Below are 22,239 nucleotides of genomic sequence, written 5' to 3' on the forward strand. Positions count from 1 at the left end.
CTTCTAAATTTCACCCCAGAAATCAATTAGGGTCTGGGTGAGTTGATTATAAATCAGCTATTTTCATAATTGTTATGTCTTTAATAAATCAAAGCTGTGCACATTGCATGCAGGCAAAATGGAGCTGTTCTCCTGAGGTCATCAATTACCCGAGGGGGATGACAGGACCGTGTCCGCATTCCCTCATCCTCCATCCAATCCGGAGACGCTGCTGGCTGGGCCAGGGAGTTCCTGGACCCGGGCCTGGCCGTTCCATTACGGAATTGCTTAAGCAGCATTTTAAATAACAAAAAGGGATATCATTTAATTTTTTTGCAAAGTGGAAATCAATACCCCGTCCTTCAGGCGGCCTGACGGATTGTCTTGGTGAGCTTCTCCAAGTTAATCTGATTTCCCTGGGTCTGGCTAGGACCAGCTGTCTTAGGCGAGGCCTCCTGCGTGCTGGCATCAGCCCAGCCTGGAATCTGTGGGCTCAAAGGGGCCTTCCCACAGTGCCGTGGATGTATTTTGCAATGGAGGAGGCCGAGAAGTCGGCAACAAGCCATTTCTTCTTTCTTTTATAGAGATAGGTTCTTGCTATGTTGCCATTTAGAGTTGGAGGTCAGGCTGGCCTCAAGTGATCCTCCCACCTCAACCTCCCAAAGCGCTGAGATTATAGGTGTGAGCCACTGTGCCCAGCCAAGAAGCCATTTCTTTTCTTTCCTTTTCTTTTTTTCAGAGACGGAATATTGCTCTGTCACCAGGTTGGAGTGCAGTGGTGCAATCTCGGCTCACTGCAACCTCTGACTCCTGGGCTCAAGTGATTCTCCTCCCTCAGCCTCCGAAGTAGGTGGGACTACAGGCACGTGCCACCACGCCCAGCTAATTTTTGTATTTTTAGTAGACATAGGATTTCACTATCGTGGCTAGGATGGTCTTGATCTCTTGACCTTGTGATCCGCTCACCTCAGCCTCACAAAGTGCTGGGATTACAGGCGTGAGCCACCGCACCCAGCCAAGAAGCCATTTTTACTTTTTTTTTTTTTTTTTTTAAATAGAGACACAGTTTCACCATGTTGGCCAGGCTGGTCTCGACCTCCTGACCTCAGATGATCCACCTGCCTCGGCCTCCCAAAGTGCTAGGATTACAGGTGGGAGCCACCGCTCCCAGCCCTAGAGTGATTTCTTTTGGGTAGTGGCCTTGACTGGGGATGATTTTGCATCCCATGGAGGCACCTGGCAATGTCTGGGGACATTTTTGGTTGTCATGACTTGGGGGGGTGCTCCTGGTGTGGAGTGGGTGGAGGCCAGGGACACTGCTTAGCACCCTGCAGTGCCCAGGATGGTCCGATCGCAGAGAATGATTCAGCCTCAAATGCCCACAGTGCCAAAGATAAGCAACTCTGCCTTAGGGCAATTCAAGAAGGTGGTTGGGAGGACCCTGATTGCTTCCCCATCTTTGCTTCTGAACCTCATCTCTTTCCCATCTTCGATTCAAAGTTCAGGGGGACAAGACCCACTGTGACAGCACAGAGACTCTGGTGTGAGTCCTGGGCCTATTCATCCAGTAGATATTGAGCACTTACTGTATATCACGTGCATTCTAGGTATTGGGGATCCAGCCACCAAAAAGATAGACAAAATGCCTGCCCTTGTGTGATTTAATTCTAGTCAAGGCAGAGAGTTCATGAGCAGGGAGGTAAACCAAAGGCACTTTCAGAAGTTGGTGAAGGAGGCCGGGTGCAGTGGCTCACACCTGAAATCCCAGCACTTTGGGAAGCTGAGGCGGGCAAGTCACTTGAGGTCAGGACCTTGAGACCAGCCTGGCCAACATGGTGAAACACTGTCTCTACCAAAAATACAAAACTTAGCTGGGCATCATGGAAGTCACCTGGTACACCTGTAGTCCCAGATACTTGGAGGCTGAGGCATGAGAGTCGCCTGAACCAGGGAGGTGGAGGTTGCAGTGAGCCAAGATCGAGTCATTGCACTCTATCCTTGGTGAAAGAGACTCTGTATTTAAAAGAAAAAAAAGTCTGGGCACGCCTGTTATACCAGCACATTGGGAAGCTGAGGTGGGTGAATCACCTGAGGTCAGGAGTCTGAGAGCAGCCTGGCCAACATGGTGAAATCCCCCAGGCATGGTGGCAGGTGCCTGTAGTCCCATCTAGTTGGGAGGCTGAGGCAGGAGAATCGCTGGAACCCAGGAGGCGGAGGTTGCAGTGAGCTGAGATCACACCATTGCACTCCAGCCTGGGTGACAACAGTGAAACTCTGTCTCAAAAAAAAAAAAAGAAGTTGATGAAGGGGATAAAATGGGGAGTGTTTGGGGAGAGGCTGTGAGGACAGTGAACTCTGCTCTGGCTGCTATCATTAAACAAAGATGCTCCTTCACTTACAATGGAGTCAATCCAATAAACCCATCAAAAGTGGAAAATACCATAAATCAAAGTATGTTTTAGATTTATAATATTTTCAACTTATAATTGCTTACCGGGCTGCCACCTCACTGTTACTTGACAGAGTGGTGTACCGAACTTGTATTGCTTTTGTCACCCTCAAAAAATAAAAAAATTGTAAGTTGAACTATCGTAAATCACGGACTGTCTGTTCCACAAGCTGCATGGCTTAAGCAAAAGAGAATCATTTTCTTACCATTCTGGAGGCTGGGAAGTCCCAGAGAAATGTGCTGGCCAATTTAGCTCCTGGTGAGGGCTCTCTCTCTTCCTGACTTGCAGATGGCCACCGCCTTGCTGTGTTCTCACATGGTAGAGAAAAGAGCAAACTCTCTGGAGTCTCTTTTTTTATTTTTGAGATGGAGTCTGCTCTGTTGCCCAGGCTGGGCTGGAGTGCAGTGGTGAGATCTTGGCTCACTGCAGCCTCTGCCTCCTGAGTTCAAGAGATTCTCCTGCCTCAGTCTCCTGAGTAGCTGGGATTATAGGCGTGTGCCACTGCACCCAGCTGATTTCTGTATTTTTAGTAGAGACAGGGTTTCTTCATTTTGGTCAGGCTGGTCTCAAACTCCTGACCTCATGCTCCACCCACCTTGGCCTCCCAAAGTGCTGGGATTACAGGCGTAAGCCACCGCACCCGGCCAAGTCTCTGCCTTTCTTTTCCAGCTAACTTGGTGGAATTGAACTCTTAGCTCATGTATTACCCTCTCTGGGAATGCTTCTTGGGAGGGCTGTGGGCAGAGGAGGGATGGGACCTGACTCAGGTGCTCACAGGTGCCCCTGGTGGCTGCTGAAGTTGCACAGGTTTACAACCAACAACTGTTATGGACCCAGGAGGACAGACTGTGGGGGTGAAGTTGGGGGTTAGTTAGGGATCAGGGTAGAGGTGACTGTGCAGGTCCAAGCAAGAATGATGAGATGTCAGACCAGGGTGAAGGCAGAGGAAGAGAGGGGTGGCCAGATTCTGGATCAGTTTCGAAGACAGACAGGACAGGATTTGAGGGATTAGATATCAGGCGGGTGATAAAAGATGAGTTAAGAATATACAGCAGGGCCACATATGGAAGTCAAAGGCTGTTACTGTGCACCTCTGTGCTTCCCAGGCTTTCCACTTATAAAATGGGGTCGATACCACCTACCCCACAGGTTTACAACCAACAACGGTTATGGACCCAGCCTTGTTAAGCCCATGACTATGGGATTTTCTACACTGAGGTGTCCCTTACTTCCTAGTGATCATAAACAATTTCAAGCTTCATCTAACTACAAACCAAGACAGGGATGGTGTTTAGTTGGAAGATACATGGTCTGTGTGTGAGCAGCCTCTACTGGTGAAAGGTGACATTGCAAACTTGCTCTATTAGACATGTAGAATAACAGGCAATAGGAGTGAAAAGGTGAAATTTGGGCTAGGCGCAGTGGCTCACGCCTGTAATCCCAGCACTTTGGGAGGCCGAGGCGGATGGATCACGAGGTCAAGAGATCGAGACCATCCTGGTCAACATGGTAAAACCCCGTCTCTACTAAAAATACAAAAAATTAGCTGGGCATAGTGGCACGTGCCTGTAATCCCAGCTGCTCAGGAGGCTGAGGCAGGACAATTGGCTGAACCCAGGAGGCGGAGGTGGCGGTGAGCCGAGATTGCGCCATTGCACGCCAGCTTGGGTAAACAAGAGTGAAATTCCATCTCAGAAAAAAAAAAAAAGCCAGGCACGGTGGCTCACGCCTGAAATCCCAGCACTTTGGGAGGCCAAGGCAGGTGGATCACGAGGTCAAGAGATGGAGACCATCCTGGTCAACATGGTAAAACCCCGTCTCTACTAAAAATACAAAAAATTAGCTGGGCATAGTGGCGTGTGCCTGTAATCTCAGCTGCTCAGGAGGCTTGCCTGAACCCAGGAGGTGGAGGTGGCAGTGAGCTGAGATCGCACCATTGCACTCCAGCCTGGGTAACAAGAGCGAAACTCCGTCTCAAAAAAAAAAAAAAAAAAAAAAAGAGCAAATGCTTTTTCTAGATTCTCTAAGACATCAAAAAGGCAGAGAAGAATCCCAAGTTCTCCCTTTTGAAACCTCAACGCATCTAACGTACCAATAAAAGCAACGATCAATGCCTCATTTTCTGAGTTCACATCCTCCGGGGTCCTATGAAATTCAAACCAGGAAACACCTGGGATCACTCTTAGACTACCACGTGGAATTCAGTGAGTGCCCAGGCTCAGGGCGGCAAATGCGCTTGCAGGAAAGCAGTGCCTGCCACAAAGCACACCCCCAGTCATGGTACCAGGCACATGGGCACAGGTGAGCGGGCGTGCGGCACACACTCTCTGGGTGGAGTCCGACGACACGCCCGCTGCCCCCGGGTGACAGCAACCAGCCATGGGGTGCCAGGTCTGCAGCTGGGGCCCTGTCTTCCCCACTGGCTTCTCAATACACCCCTTACTATCCAAGCTGCTGAGCCGGTGCTGAGGACCCCGTGAAGCCCGCTTCCCCGAGAAGGCCCAGGAGTACCAGGTGTGGACAGACGCCTTCTCTGAGCACAAAATACTCTTTCACCTGAGTAAATGATGATGTTTTTGGGCCTCATCCAGCATCCAGGGCCACAGCAGCAGCTGCTGTGCTGGGCAGTCAGACTCAGGGCCCTGGCAGGGAGGGGACGTAGGGAGCGCTTAGGACACTAGTGAAAGGGGAGGGAGCACCTTGTGGCTTGGGCAGCGCCATGAGCAGCACCACACGTGAGGCTTCTCCTAGAGTGGGGGCTCTGAGCAGCCGCCCTGTGCAAAGTCTCTCACCAAGCCCCAGCCCACACTTCACAGCACCACAGCAAGAACAGGGGCTCAGCCAGGCGCGGTGGCTCACATCTGCAATCCCAGCACTTTGGGAGGCCAAGGTGGCTGGATCACCTGAGGTCAGGAGTTGGAGACCAGCCTGACCAACACGGCGAAACTCTGTCTCTGCTAAAAATATAAAAATTAGGCAGGCCTGATGGCGGGTGCCTATTATCCTAGCTACTCAGGAGGCTGAGGCAGGAGAATCGCTAAAACCCGAGAGGCGGAGGTTGCAGTGAGCTGAGAAAGTGCCACTACACTCCAGCCTGAGCAACAGAGCGAGATTCCATCTCAAAAAAAAAAGAGCAACGGCTCTGGGTAAGCGAGGGGCCTACCAAGGACAAGGTGCCATCCTGAGCCCAACACACCCATCCCCTCTCCCCAGGTCCAGCTGCCACTGCCCCATCACCTGCCATCACCCTTCCTGTCAGGAAGATAGGAAGCAGTGACAGAGATGAGCCAGAAAACCCTCAGGGCCCTGTGACGTCTGGGGAGCTGATGGACAACAAGGCCTGAAGACCAGCCCTGGGGGACAGCCACCTCTGTAATGGGCCACTGGGGCTGCAGCACAGATGAGGTTCTGGTAGCCGGGTGAGGTGACTCATACCTGTAATCCCAGCACTTTAGGAGGCCAAGACAGGTGGATCGCTTGATCCCAGAAGTTCAAGACCAGCCTGGGTAACATGGCAAAACCCTGTCTCTACAAAAATTACAAAAATTAGCTGAGTATGGTGGTACACAACTGTAGTCCCAGCTACTTGGGAGGCTGAGGTAGGAGGATCGCTTGAACCTGGGAGGTAGAGGCTGTAGTGAGCCATAGTCGAGCCACTGAATCCAGCCTGGGCACGAGTGAGACCCAGTCTCAAAAAATAAAAAAAAAGAGGTTCCTAAAAGGAAACCGCCTGACCCCTCAGACCCTCCAGAGGATGAGTCTGGAGGTATCAGCAGTCCCCAGGGTGGCATGGATCCCCAATGCCACAGGTGCTGGCCCCTCCATTGCCTGGGGCTGTGTGGGGACTTTTCCTGCACAGATCACCATGCACCTGCGCCATCTGCCAGGGTCAAGACGCCCACAACAGTGATGGGAACGTGGGGCTGTTTTCCACGAGGGCACCTCTATTAAAGACAGCTGCATCTCCCTGTGTGGGAGGAATCGTAGTGTGTGACAAAGTGAGCCATGTCATTTGCCCCTCATGCTCTGAATGCAAGTTCTAGGCCTGTCACAGTCCTCCGGGAAGCCCCGCCCCACCCTGCCCCACTCAAAGCTCAGACCACACCAACCAAGAATACTGCAGCCAGCCAGCCAGGGACCCCAGCTTCGATCCTGCCAGGATGTGGGGGCCACTGGGCCCGATCAGCCAGTGATGAAACCAGGTACATGAAACCACGGATAAGACCATGGCTGAGGGGGGACTCAATGTACCCCTGGAGGCCAAGAGACTGAGCCCACACCCAGGACCTCTGCACACAGAACTGGAACCTACATCTCCCCACGTCACCCATGACCTCATGCGTACAACACAGCACAGGTCACAAGTCAGAACCAGACACAAAACCCAGTGGCACCTGGAGAACTGGGCCAGCAGGGTCCCTGGGGAGCCAGGCTCTGGGTCCCTGGCCCTTCCTTCTGATGTGCAGCTGGGACTCTTTGGGTACCCTTGCCCCAGCCCATCCTTTCACAACAGAGACCTGCAGGAGCAGGGACCTCCCCGCTCCGCGCTTCCCCACCTGCCACTGGGCCCAGGAGCCCCTCCGTGAGCAATGGCGGCTGTGCAGCTTGGTCCCCTCAGGCCTACCTCAGGCAGGGCTGGCCGGCAACAAGGGGAGGGTCAAGGACCCAATGTGGCTCTCCAGTGCCCACACTCTCTTGTCCATACCTCCTTCAGTCAAGGCCCCAAACACGTTGCCAAGAGCAATGACGACAGGGAGGGATGGCTGCCGGTGCCAGTCCACAACAGGCACAGGGACATATGGGCCCCGGCACCTCAAATGCATCCCCGCTCCCTGCAGAAGATCAAACCCAGCATGCTCTGCCCTGCCCAGGCCAGCAAGCCCACCCACCCAGCTCAGAGCCCCCAGGCCACACCGGAGGATGGCCACTGCTCCCCCAGGCAGCTCCTGGGTGCCAGTCACTCCATCCCATCACGGTTCCAGCCCAGGCCAATCCTGGCTGGGCACCTGTCCCCCATACAAAAGACAGAAGGAATGTCGAAGCCGTGCCCAGCTGACCCTGGTGGCCTGGAGACAGAATGGGGAGAAGGCTCTTTAACCCAGCTGGTTCAGCTAAGCTAGGAGACTAACTAGTTCCCTGGCTGACTAACTGAAAGCTCGACAAAGTTGGGGAGCCCCCTGGGAGCTGAATTAGGGGATGGGAGAAGGCCTTGCCAGAATCAAAACTGATTTATAGACTCTGGAGGGGACGCTGACATTTCCTAGATCCACGCCATCCTCGTAAATCAATTCCCATTCTCCGCTCGACTCAGGCCACGCCAGCCTTTGTAAATAAATGCCAAGCCCAATGAGTTTTGAAACAACCAGGCTGAAAGTAACAAAGAAAATGCCACTCATTGGCAGTCCCAACTGCAGCAGCACAGACGGCACAGTGGGGTGGGCCGGGGCGCCCCTCCCACCCTGCCCCCTTCCTTCTTTGCCCCCCAGAGTGAAGAAAGGGTCTGGGGACACCCTTCCCACCCTCCCCCCCTTCCTTCACTGCCCACCAGAGAGTAGAGGGATGCTCTGGGGATACCCCTCCCACGTTACCTCCCTTCCTTCATTGCCCACCAGAGAGTAGAGGAGAGGGAGGCTACAGAGAGGGCAGCCCTGCCCTTTGAACTGGCACCAGTGTCCTATGGCCACTTAAGGCATGAGCTCTAAAGGTGCAGGAGATGGGCTGAGACGGGGAGAGCCTGGACCCACAGCAAGAAAAGGCAGAGGGAAGAAGCCACCCTAAAAACGGAGACTGTCCCCCAGCATCACCACACCCAGAGCTGAAGGTCCCCATGCAAGACCGGTGGGCACCTCATCCTTCCTCAGTGGGGCCCCTCAGTCACTCAACCTCACACCCTCTGCCCTGGAAATCTCCCCTCACTTCAGACCCTTCCCTGATGCCCCCAAGCCAGACAAGGACCCACCCCCCAACTGCAGTGACCACCCCGACCTGGGGTCCACCCCAGCCTGCCACAGCCCCATCTGGTACACAGGGCACCCTGCACCAAGCCCAGTGCCTCTGTGGAAGTCTGGAATCTTTGAACCTAATGGCCCAGAAAGATACAGGAGGTGAAGGCAGCAGCCTGCAGGGGATCTGAGACCCAACTAAGGGAACAGCAGGGAGGGCTGTCCCACGCTGTCTCCATTGCTGCACCTCTCTGAGGCAGACGCAGCTAGGAACTGGGAGCGAGGAGCAGACCCCTCGGGCTGCCTGGCTTGGTTTTGCAGCCCCTACAGTTCTGAAAGCAACATGTAGGGCCCAGGCACCAGCAATGTGGTGAAGACAAGGGCACTGTGGGCCCGGGGGCATGCAGGCAGCTGCACTTCCAAAATCTCCACACAGAACTCACACCTTCCCCTCAAAGGGTCAGGGTCACACAAGGAATGAATGGGGATGAACATGGTCTGGTAAGAACATCAAACTCAAAAAGAAATTAGCTTTGAGTTATAAAACTGCTAAGTAGGGACCCAACTCCAGGCACCCCCAGCAATTGCGACAAAGGATGGATCTGGAGGGCCCCAGCTGCGCAGAGGAAGCATTCTATGAAGACGGCTATTGAATCATTCCGAGAAACTGTCTCCTGGTGGAGACAAATCTGGACATAGGGAAGTTGGGCTGGGTTTTCTGGTCTCATTGCCTCGTGGGAAAGGGATGAAGATGTGAGCCGCCTCCCTCATGTCCCTGGCCTGGAAGCCAGTCACAAAGCTGAGTCTGAGTCCTGGAGCCCAGCCGCAGCTTCGAAACTCAGTTCTCACACTGCGGACTGTGGGAGCAGCCACCTCTCTGCCTCTGTTTCTCCATCTGCGAAATGGGTCAGAATAGGTCAAGTGCTGCAGCAAACAAAGCCTGGATCTAAACACCATCCCGCTGTGGGGCCACCCCAGTGAGCCATACAGAGTCCTCAGAACAGTGCCAGGCACAAACCGATGCCCACTTCAGGCTAGCAAGGGTGGAAGGCTGTGCCATCACCCACAAGCCCAGCTGTGGCTCTCCCTCCTCGTCACTTACAACATGAAGCCAGAGTTTGCAGACCAGATGGTCCAACTGGGCAAAGAGGAGGAGAAAGCCTCATCAAAGGTGACAGTCACATGCCGTGTGAGGCCAGAGGAAACACTCCACTCTGATCTTCCTCTCCTCTACTTGGAAACTGCGCCTGGGGATTGTATTAATATTTCCATTTATTAACATGCCCTCTTACATCCCCAAACACATCTATTACCTTCAGATTCTTTGTGTACACCAAGAGGGATGAGCTTGCCCCTCACTCTCCCTCCTTCATTTGGCTGTTCGGAGGGCAAGGGCAGGGCTGCTGGCCTCCCATCCCCCATCCTCCCCTGCATCCTTACCAGCTATGACACTGCTCCATCAGACAGCTCCCCATGAGCCACATGAGCTACGTGAGGCCATGTGACTAGAATCTGGCGAATAAAGCGGGATTAAAGCAGAGTGGAGCTTCTGAAAAGTCTGCTTCACTGAGTCAGCTTCCCCCCACCCCAGCCCGCCCTATTGCCTAGAATGAAGAAGTGATGGCTGGAGCTCTTGCAGCCATTGTGAACCATGACCTTGAGGATGGAAACCAGTGCTGAAGAGGCAGAACAAGAAGCTGGGTGCACCTGGGTCCCTGAGACCATGGCTCCATCACCCCTACCCTAGACTGTCTACCTGCAACCCTCCAAGAGAGAACAAACCCTTGTGAGTTTCGGCTCCTGATGTCCTGGGGTTTTCGTTAGAAGCTGTCAAGCCTGTTCTAACTGGCACAGGCTACAAGTTCAGATCCTCCAGGTGGAGACACCGGACCCAAGGGAGCACCATGCAGTGGGCTCTCTCATGTAACCAGTACCGAACCCACTTTACAAATGAGGGGCCGTCTCAGTGAGTCACTTCCCCAGAGTCACATGGCTAGAAAATTGGGGACAGGGGTGCAGCCAGAGGTGGACATGGGAGCCTCACAGTCCCACAGAGGGCAAGGCCATCTGGGCACTCTGTGTGTGTGTCTGTGGGTCACAGCAGTGATGGGACAGAACCAGAGACGAAGCTACAGTGGGAGCGCCCCAGCTCCTGGCCAGGCTACATGGGCTGTGGGAAGCAGGGCCGGGCATGCCACTTCTTGGGAGCACAGGTCTGCCTGTGCACATAGTCGGTGCACAATGGACGCCCATCACACAATCTGCCAGATTTCTGAAGACCCGCAGGGAGGGAGCAAAGTCAGGACAAACAGCAGGGCCACAGCTGAGAACATCCGACCCCACGGGGATGCTCAGATGCCAGGCTGGGTCCATGAGCCTCAGGCTGTGTGCTCGTGGGAGCTGCCACTGGGGGCAGCCACGGTGGGATCTCCGGGGAGCAGGTGAGCAGAGAGGAGCAGGAGGTGGGGCCCGCAGCAGAGAGGCCCAGCGATGCCAGCCCGGCTCTCCCCAGCCAGTCCCCCAGACTTTGCCTCCCACCTCCCTGGAGCCCTTTGAGGGGGTTTCTGTCCAAGGGCCGCTGGCTACGACTTCACATCATCCTGAAACACAACCCAACAGCTCAGCGCAAAGCCCTGAGACCCTAAGACCCAGGAGGTGCCCTGGACGGTCCAGCCCAGTCAGAAAGGCCAGGCCCGAACCCAGCATGGGCTGCCTGGGGCTTTGGGACACACGTGTCTCATGGTGGGCCGGACACACGTCAGAAAAGCAGCGCTCACTGGGCCAGACACAGAATTACCATGGAGCCCAGCAATCCCACGCCTGGGTATGTGCCCAACAGGACAGAAGACAGGTGCTCAAAAACACACCGGGACGCGAACGTCCCCAGCAGCCATCTTAACAGTGGCCAAGAGGTGTAGACACCCCAAATGTTCATCAGCAGATGGTCTACCTGGACTGTGGAATATTCTTCAGCCAGAAAAAGGAACAAGGTGCTGATGCAGTGAGCCTGGAGGACAGAACGCTCAGGGGAGACACAGACTCAAAGGGTGCACAGCGTGTGACTGTTTATGTGCAGGGCCCGGGAGAGCAAACCCACGGGGTCAGAGAACAGATCTGTGGTGACCAGGGGGGTGGGGGAGGGGGAATGGCAGCTGAGGGATGGGATTTCTGCTGTGTGTATTCCTACCACCAGAGAGAGGAGAGGGGTGGAGGAGAGGGAGATAGAGGGAGGCAGGGAGAGAGATAAGGAGAGAGAAGGAGAGGAGAGGAGGAGGCAATAGGGGGAGAGCAGGAAGGGGAGAGGAAAGGGAAGGGCAGGGGAGAGGGGGAAGTGGGAAGGGGAGAGAAGAGGGAGGGGGAGGGGCAAGGGAAGGGAGAGGGGAGGGGGGAGGGAGGAAGGAGAGAGAAAAGGGAGGGGGAAGGGAAAGGGAAGGGACAGGGAGGAGGAGGGGAGGGGAGGGGGAGAAGGGGAAGGAGAGCAGAAATGGAGTGGGAGCAGGAAGAGGGGGTGGGGAGAGGTTGGCATTCACTTCTCCATCTCTGTTGCTGTCCCACGTTCCACAAAGTGGAGAGAGGGAGGTTTGGGACTTTGGAACAGGTGAATGTGACAAAGGTCACTGGTCCACCCAGTGCCACACCTGCACTGGGCCAAGCGGCATCAAGCCCAGGGCAGCTGGCGAGCGGGCCAGAGCTGAGAGGGAGCAGGGAGCACGGGTGGTGTGCTTGGGAACCATGAAAACACCAAGGAATGCTTTTAAATGGGCTGTTTGGCCGGAAGAGCGCCGGCCTGGTCTCCCTGTCAGTGTCCCTTTTCCTGGCTCAGGGAGGAAAAAGTTCTGGCTCTAGTCCTCACTGGCCCTGGGAACATCGGGGAATTTCTCATGGTGGGGCGGAGAGGGGACATCCACAGCTGGAAGCCACACTCGTCCCCCACACCACCATCCCTCCCTCCTTGTGATCACATGGCTTCATTATTGCACTTTTTGAATTCGCGGCAGCTACCATCTACACCCCTCAATCTGATATTTCAAGGGGACTCGGCACATTCTGGGGTTCTGCAGACGCCACCTGCCAATGGCCAGCTGACTTTCTCTCAAGGAACAGAGTCGGTGCAATGAAGAAGCCTCTATCAAAGAAAACACAAGATGAGAAGCTGGGCCCACTTTACAAAGCACCCTGAAAACAGGAGCCCTCCCTGGGCCCCTTGTCTCCATGGAGAAGTCCCCAGGAAAACTGGTGCCAATCTCACAGACAAGGCACACACACTCACTCACAATGCACTCACAATGCACACAAGCACACATGCACACTCACAACGTATACATGACACACATGCACTCACACGATGCACACATGCACACACGCATGTGAGGCACATGGACATATACACACATGTGCATACATGCACGTGATGTACATGCACACACGATGCACATGTGCACACATGCATGTGATACACATGCACATGCACACGATGTACATGCACATATGACGCACACATGAACACACACGATATACGTGCACACCTGACACACGTGCACACACATGTGATGCACACGTGGCACATGCACACAACACACGATGTACATGCACAGGACATACACATGCACACACAATGTACATACACGACACACATGGTCATACAAGGTACATGCACACATGACGCACACATGCAGTCATACAATGTACATGCACACACGACACATGCACACACATGATGTACATACACGACACACACTTGCACACACACATGGGCATTCTCACTTGCAAAGCACAGGCATACAAGATACACACGGGCACACACACACCTTCCCTTCTAAAAGAAGCCTGGCAGGAAACAGGCATAGGCCATGGCTGCTCCCCCAGGGAGAATGGAGGGAAGGAGGGGCTTTGCTCAAACACGCCTCTCTGCTCCTAGCCAGCAGGGTGATCCATGGCTACATGGAGAAGGCAGGCAGGAGACACCGTGCTGGGCTTGGTCCCGCTCGATAAGGAGGAAGAAAGGCCAAAGATGAATTGCCGGCCCAGTCTGTGACTTGCACTGAATGCTAACTGACAGTGATTCAATTGGAAAGTTTCTCTCTGTGGGATAAAGCCCTCTTTGTAGAAAGGGAAGGTGGTGGGCACTAACCAGGCCCGGCACGCAGGCCCAGGACTAACAAAAGCATCCCAGTCACCATCACAGACCCTGGCTCTCCAGCCACCCTGGGAAGTGCAGGGACTCTTGCTAGGGAGCCGGGCACTTTGAGGATGTGGGGCTAGATGACTGGGGGTCTCGCTGGTGAGATGGATGGAAGGGGGAAGGGAGGGGGTGAAAAGAAAAGAGGGGAAGAGATGAGTTGGGAGTGCCTGTGTGTTGATTCCAGAAGCTGAACTGGAAGAAAGCGTTGGCTCGAGTCTCACTGCTGGGCCTCCAGGACCAGCACAACTTCATGGGTTCCCCTGCAAAGCACACCCCGGATGCTTCCAGCCATGCTAAAAGCATTAATTAAGTACCTTCTGAATGCAGGCATTGGGACAGTTTAAGTCAAGGGGTGGAAAGGCAGATGCTTGCATGGCAGAGCCTGAGGCGAATGTCCCAGTTCTGGAATTGGCTGTGTGACCCCGGAACAGTCACGCAACCCCCTCTAAGCCTCAGCGCCTTCCTCCATCAAATGTGAGGATTGAGACACACATACAAAGAAGTCCAGAGCTTCCAGAACACTCGAACAAGGACTAGAAAGGACAAATAAGGACGAGGTTGCGCCCTCACGGGGTCCTGCCCCCTGCAAATCCCACCCCAGCCTCTCCTCTTTGTCCACTGCAAATCTCTGTGCACAAAAGCCCACCCAGCAAGCCCCAGACCCGCTCCCCACACTGATGACAGCCTAGCCCTAGAGCTCACAAAATCATCTGCACGCCATGACTCCCTTCCCTAACGGGCCCCATCCCCATCCTCCTCTCCCGGGGCCAGGTTCTTTATCTGTTCCTGATCGAAACCCATTTTCAGGAGAAGTGACTGAAACTCGGCTCCGAAAAGGCAATGGTGAAGCCTAACGGACTACCTACACCAACGACTCTATAATGGTGGAAAAAACAAAATATTTTTGATGACTTAACAGAGAGCTGGGAACCCACCATGAGAAAAACAGAAAGATGGGTGTTTTTTTTTTTTTTGGCAAGACGGGTTTTATCATTTCTAGTAAGTCACAAAGATGCCTAACCTCCAAAGGGAATGCTTACACCACTGAAAATGTCGACGCAGCACAGGGGGCCCTGGCCATCCCACAGAGGCTACGCAGCTGGGACTCTGCCTGCCCACTCTGGGTCTCGTTCCCTGTCCCAGCCTGTCTGAGAGGGTGCTGTCCTCCCCTTTATTGATGGGAAACTGACGCTTAGGGAGGAAAGCAGCTGGCCCAGGCCGCGCATCTGGTTGAAGGACTGTGCTGGTCCCATCTGACACTGACCTCTGCCCGGACCCCAAGGACAGAGCCAAACAGATCCCAGACAGAGAATCCTGGGGAAAGAAAAGGCTGGCTGGACCCATGCCCGCCCGAGGGAGACCAGGACAGTGGAGGAGAGCATTTATGCAGCCTCCTGGAACCCGGTCCCCAGCCCTGGTCCAGCCAGCCCCACCCTCCTGGCTGAACCCCAGCCCCCTAGCTCTGGACCATCACCACTTTCACAAGCACAACCCCCAGATTCTCCTTCGCTGACCTCCTATCAAAGGACGTCAGCAATTTCTCATTTCCCTGCTTCACCAACTCCATTTTCCAAAGTGATTGAGACTCTAACACCATGAAACATGATTTAATCTGCTTTTCCTAATGATGTGCCCACGGTGTTAGGCCAGCTCTCCTTTTCCACTTGAAAGACATCTCGGGGTGATTTCCTCCAGTGACATGAATAGGGAAACCATCGGAAATGCTCTTTATGCCTCCAGCTCCGCTAGAAACTATTTTTAAACAAAGGAGTGCAGTCTCAGCTGCGGCAGAAAAGCGAAACAGAGAGCAGGAAGGCAGCGTTTGCTTCCAAGCCTCGCGTCTGCATTTTGCGCACTTCTATCTGCTAGTCTGGACCCAGGCCAAACTGCTAGCCCCGACTACCCCCACCACTGGGAAACCAGAAACCCAGGCCAGAGGCCCTGGAAAGGCGGCAGCCTCCTTCTTGGTGGCACCCACTATAAGAGTCAGCCTGGAATCTCTGAGCCCCCACTAGTGCCAGGACAGCGCCAGGTCCTTCACAGCAGCTCATTCATTCCTGCCTCACAACTCCACATGGCTGATACTGTTATGTCCATTTCCTGGATAAGAAAACCAGAAGCCCACAGAGGCATGTGGCATGCCCACGGTCGCACCTCTTTTTTTTTTTTTTTGAGACAGAATCTTATTCTGTTGCCCCCATGCACTGCCCTCCCTGTCACCTTTGACACGCCTCACCGACCACTGAATGACAAAATTACAACTGCCTGCTGCCCTGGAACCTTCTCTGGGGCTGGCACCTGAGTTTCACATCACTCCTGCTAAGTTTAAGCTGGCACTCATGGGAAAACAGAGGCTCAGAAAGGCTGGAGACCCTTAGGGCCCCACCAGCTTTGAAACCAGATCCTGGGAGGCACAGCCCTGGGTGAGGGGTTTCAAGAGCCCATGTGTCCCGGCTCCCAGCCCAGGGCCTAGCTGTCCCCCATGGCCAGGGCGGCTGGCAATTTCCAGTCCGTTCTAAGCCATGGGACAAGGGCTGCCCACTCAGCAAAGGAAGCCACCAGGGTGCCGGGTTTTTCCTGAATGTTCCTCCCATCTTGGGAGAGAAAAGGTGCTCAGCTACGTTTGCCACCACCTCAAACATTTCAGTCTCAGATCAGAGAGGAATGCGAGCCGAAAACAGCTCAGCGCACAAGGCCAGATGGATGCGGCCGGTCTCAGCAACACAAACAGCGTGTTCTTGGCATCCGTGGGGTGGAGACATGGAGGGTCCCGCGGCCCCCTGCCACCCCCACTGGGCCCACTGTCCAACCACATGTGCCCCGGGGAGCCCAGAGACAGTCCAGGAGGACATACTGCAGTGACCCGAGGCCACTTTGCACCGTGCCCAATCCTGCTCTGCCGGGCCCCAGGCGTCAGTCAGCACCTGTTCTCTGCACTGAGCCGAATGCCAGGAGGCCAGACAGGAATGGGCGTGGGTCCCATTGTGGACCCCATACTCCAGCAGCATGGGGAACTGACAGGTACCCCTCCTACTGTGCACCAAGAACCAGGCCTCACTCCTGCACATGCAGCCAGGAGGCAGCTCAGCAGGTAAAGGGATCTGCCATCAAAGCCGGAGCCAAAACCTCCTTCTAGGTGGCCGCAGAAAGGCCTAGACTGAGGCCAGGGGCCAGGAGAGAGCAACCAGGCTCTGCCTCCAGTCCACAGATGACCTCAAAGCAGCCCTGGCCCTCGCCAGGCCTCAGCGTCCCATGGCACAGCAGCGGCTCAGGCTGCAGGAGGGCTGAGGGCTCTTTTCACCAGGCATGTAAGCAGCTGTGCCTCTCCCTGTGGGCTGGGGCAATCCAGGGTGGCTTCACATGAGGCGGCAATGTGCAGAACCACACCACTGGGTCAGTCATCGACAGCCCCTGGTCATTGGACGGAAGTGTCCAGTGCCCCCTCTACCTGCCCAGATGGCCTGGGAGGCCTGAGCACCAAGGTGCCTGCGTCCACATGGAGAAGCGATGCTGAAACCAGCAGGGGAGGTGCCCCCCTCCCCAGGTGTCCCACCCTCTGAGCACCTCACAGACCTGTCCAGGACCAGGTCCCACCCACCCCAGACCCCATCACACAGAAGAGCCTCAGCTCAGCTGCTCAGCTCAGGGCTGCAGCGCTGCCTCCTACCCTCTGCATTCCCTGGGCTGCCTACCCACAGTAGGCCAGCACAGGGCAACCTACCAGCCGCCTACAGCTGCCTGACGATGCTGGGCGGCACCTCCGCTAATGAAAGGGGCCCCCACCGAAGTCCCTGAAGGTCATGTCCCGGGAGTCTCCAAGCACCCTGAACATGCCTAAAAGTCTAACTCATACCTTTCTGCCCACCCCGTTCCTGGCTAGCCCCACATGCCCTCCGTGGGGGACCCTGCTATCAGGCAGGATCAGAAACTCTAATTGGAAATATAGCTCATAGTCTTTGATTAATTAAAAAATGAGAAAACTAATTACTTAATAAATGTCATTGGTTTAATATGCATAATCTCTGAAGCTGTACAGCCCTGAGAGGAGAAGGGAGGATATTCAGAGGGGTCCTTGGAGGGGAGACGGCAGGGGATGCAGATTCAGCCCATTTCCCTCTGCCTGCTGTCTCAGGCGCCAGAGAGTCCCCAGCAGATGACAGCTCTGTGCATGCAGAGCTTCGGGCTCTGCTCCCTTACCACTCCATTCCTGTACCTGGTCAGGGCAGGAGCGCCATGTTTCCTGAATGAATGAATGAACAAATGAGTGAATGAATGGCTTCTTCTTCAAATCGCTGAGCATCAAGAGGGAAAGCTGGGCATGGTGGCTGACATCTGTCATCTCAGTACTTTGGGAGGCAGAGATGGGAGGACTGCTTGGGGCCAGGAGACCAACCTGGGCAACATAGCAAGACTCCATTTCTATTTTTAAAAAATAATAATAATAAAAGAAAGAAAGTTGTGTCTCACCCGAAGAAACCCAGCTTCCCAGTCACAAGTCCAGATACGGCCAAGGCCCTGCTTCCCTGACTAAGTGCACTCAGCAGCCTGTGTGGTGCTGAAGGGCTGGGCTTGACATACACAAGGACCCCCAGCCAAGCAAGCAAAAGAAATCAACTGCGGATGAACTTGAGTTTCAGCAGACCCCCGTTTGCGAAGATGCTCATCCATCCATCCAATGAACTGTCACATCTTGCTGGATTAAAGGGTGGTTCTCATGGTGATGGGATTGGATGCAAGGGTGTTTCTAATCCTGCAGGCCGGCAGTAGTCAGCCCACATGCTTCTCCGCACTGGCAGGGCAAGCAGGCCAGCTAATGTCATGCAGGTGTGCTTGGCTGGTATAGACGCCACGCATGCAGGCGCAGAATGGGCCCCGCCTGCTAGACCCTGAGCCTCCACTGCAGGGAGGACCCAGCTCCCTCTACTTTGTTTGCCTGATGGCAGCAGGAACCCTCTCCAGCCCAGCTCAGGGAGGCAGTGGGGCAGCACACACCTGCTATGCCTGGCTGGGCTGGGAGAAGGAACCCCACCCTGCAGCAGTTCTCCCTCTAGCTCTGTCATAGTTGTGACCCCAGAGCATCTACCTGCCTGGGCTTCACACACCCAGGAAGGGGCCTGACACCTACAGGGAAGCACATGCGCCCAGTGGACCAAGAGGCCTGGTGGTGACAGCACCAGGGGTGAGGAAATTTAAATGTAGGGACACGGGGCAGAGAACTGGGCTTGGCTGGGCAGCCCCTTCATGGTGAGCAGCTGGCCTGGTCATTTGTGAGCATTTACCCTCCTGCCCATCAGGTGGTAGCTTCTGGCTGTCCTGTGTCATCACTCCCCCCTCCCCCACCACAACCTGCCAACCCCCAGGTTCTATATTATGAACCAAACACCTCTCCTCAGGTAGATGGCTGAGTGACTTCTAACAAAGATTCCAAGGCCATTCAATGGGAAAGAATCTTTGTTCCAACACACGACTCTGGGAAAACTGGATACCTACACGTAAAAGAATGCAGGTGGATCCTTACCTCACACCATATTCAAAAATTAAATTAAGGCAAAATTGATCAAAGACCTAAACGTGAAGAGTTAAAACTATAAAACTCTTAGACAAAAATGTAGGGGGAAAGTTTCATGACACTGGATTTGGCAATGATTTATTGATGTAACCCCAAAGCACAGGCAGCAAAAGCAAAAACAGACAAATGAGACGACATCAGACTTTAAAAGTGCTACACAGCAAAGACCTCACCCACAGGGTGAAAAGGCAGTCTCCTGAATAGAAGCAAATATGTGCAAACCATGTCTCTCATAAGAGGTTAATATCCACAGGTTAAAAACTCCTACAGCTCAATAGCAGCCACATCTGATTTTAAAACAGGCAAAAGACTTGAACAGTTATTTCTCCAAAGGTGATGTAAACCTGGGGAACAAGCACACAGGAAAAGATACTCAACATCATAGTCATTAGGGGATACAAAGGAAAAACACAGTGAGCGTCAGACCCAGGCAGCAGGATGGCGATCACCAAACAACAAAAAGACACAGCTGGTGAGCGTGTGGGGAAATGGGAGCCCCGCTCACAGCTGGTGGGAATGTAAAATGCTGAAGCCGCTAGAGAAAACAGTACCGAGGTTCCCCAAAAAATGAAACGTAGCACTACTATGTGACATGATCCACCAATCCCTTCTGGGTATACAGCCAAATAACTGAAATTGGGCTCTCAAAGACTATTTATTTTTATGTTTTTGAGACAGTCTCACTGTGTTGCCCAGGCTGCAAGTGCAGTGGTTCCATCAATCCTCCTGCCTCAGCCTCCCAAGTTGCTGGGACTACAGGTGTGAACCACTACACCCAGCTAACTTTTGTATTTTTGGTAGAGATGAGATTTTGCCATGTTGGCCAGGCTAGTCTCTTACTGCTGGCCTCAAGTGATCCACCCGCCTCAGCCTCCCAAAGTGCTGGGATTACAGGTGTGAGCCACTGCGCCCAGCCACAATAATTTTTATTAAAGATTGAAAATCAAAAGGATCACCCAGTGCTCCAGCCCCGAAGTCCCCAGGGCAGAGCGGCCCAGGAATCTGCATGCTTCTACATCGCCCTTGCTGCTGGGGATCTGGGAAGCCCCAGCTAGTTCACAGCCAGACACTGTCATTCCAGAGCCCCTGCCTTCCCCAGCCCCAAGTGCCTGACGGTCCCAGGCTGGCCGCCGACTCCTATCTACCTTCAGAAAACCAGTACTCCTGGAGAAAGGGCTTCCAGGGTGCCAAGAAATGACACTTTGTTATAATTAATTATTGTCACTCCAATATTTTTTTTTCCTTTTCTCTTTCTTGGTCTCATTTAGCTTTTTTGCTGCAAACATCAAATTGTCAGTCTCCAACACACACAATTAATGTCTTGGGGGCACTGGGGAGAAACAAGTAGCCAATTAAAACTTAACTATGGACATAGACCTGGTTACACCAGGAACAGCTGAGAACATGCAAGCTCTCAGCCACGGGGGTGGGGACTCAGGGAAGAAACAGACACAGGAAAGAGAAATGTCAAAGACATACACAAAGGGTCATCCAGCCACTCCAACCAAATGGACTGATTCCAAGATGGGGAAACTGAGGCCCGGGGAGGTGAGCAGTGACCAGTCCACATACAATGAGGAACAAGGGCAGGGCCTGGGCAGGCATCCTCAGGCATGGGGTGCTGCCACTACAGCCACCCAGAGGCCCCTCTCCCCAGAGCCAAGTCCTAAGAGAGAAGGGAGTCAGCAGGCGCACATCATTCCCCAGGGTGCCAGCCCCCTGCAGCCCAGCAGGTGCTAAGTTATTCTTACTAATTCTAACAGGCTGACTTGCAGCTTTGTAGATCATGGGTCCCCACTTCTGAAAACCCCAGGACAGCACCCCAAATCTCCCTGGTGGGGGTCCCTGGCACTACCCTAGCTCCTGCTCCTCCCCATCTCCTACTCCAAGCAAATCCCTTCTAAACTTGAGCAGGCCAGGCCACCACTACTGGCCTCTGGACCTTTGCACATGCTGCCCCTGAGCCCTCCCATACCACCACCATCGCCTGCAGAACTCCACCTCAGACCTCGAGCCCCAGCACCTCCTCCAGGAAGCCCTCCTTAACCAGCTCAGCCGCCTAACATACCTCTGCCCACCATAGTCCTTGTTGGTCTGCCCAGTAGGCAGTGACCCCTGACTCCCTGAATTCCCAGTCTCCAATAATCTGAAGCTGCATGTCCTGGCACCAGCTGAGCTGAGCAGAGGACACAGCAGCAGAGAGGGCCACCCTCCTGGCAACAGCCCCACTGCAGAGGCCTGGAACCAGCCCTGGCCACAACTATAGCAACTCCCCAAACCTCAGCCATCTCAGAAAAATCAACGTAATGCTGCAGACACCTGGCAGCCTGTCACAGATATCCATGACACCTCTGCAAGCGCCCACCCAGCATCCAGCCCTGGCTTTACTCAGGCTGAGGCCTGCCCACACATGCTCTTATCAGGACCCACCTTACCAGTGGTGGCAAGAACAAGGCAGACTTCCGTAAAGCACCCCCAGCTATTGCGCTCTCTCCCCTCTCTGGGGACAGTAACCCTAAGACCAGTTAGCCCAACAGTGGGAAACTCCTGGCACTCTTGCCTTCACACCACACCCCTGGTAGTCAACCTCAGCCAATCAATGGCTAAGCCTGGGGACCCTTCTCAACTGAGCCCTTCAGTCAGCCACTAAAAATTGATCAGGATTAACGACGTCTTCAATCAGGCTCCTACCTCTACAGATGCAGCAGGCACTGGGAAGAGAGGGGAGGCCACCCAAGGTCACAGAACACAACAGAGGTGCAGCCCAGAGGCTCCTGCCCCAATCCCACGGGACAGTCTTTTCAACAAATGGGGCTGTGAAAACTGGGTATCAGCATGCTGGGTGGCCGTGGGATCTGGCATTCACTGAAACACTGTTCTTGAGGCCACGCGCCCACACCCAGCACCCCAACTCAGCCCTGCACCCTTGCCTTTCTGTCTGGACTCAGCCCCACTCTCCAACCAGCCCCCAAACTCTTCCCTCCGAAGGCATCCCTCTGGTTTTATTCTTTTGCCCCCTAGCCTTCTACAAAAAAACAACAGTAATGACCTTCAAGCAGGTACAAGTTCCCAGCCTGGCACCCTATTTCTTGGAACAGTTGCAAGAATACCTGCCTC

This window comes from Callithrix jacchus, chromosome 1 (assembly GCF_049354715.1).
Source record: "Callithrix jacchus isolate 240 chromosome 1, calJac240_pri, whole genome shotgun sequence".
Lineage (NCBI taxonomy): Eukaryota > Metazoa > Chordata > Mammalia > Primates > Cebidae > Callithrix > Callithrix jacchus.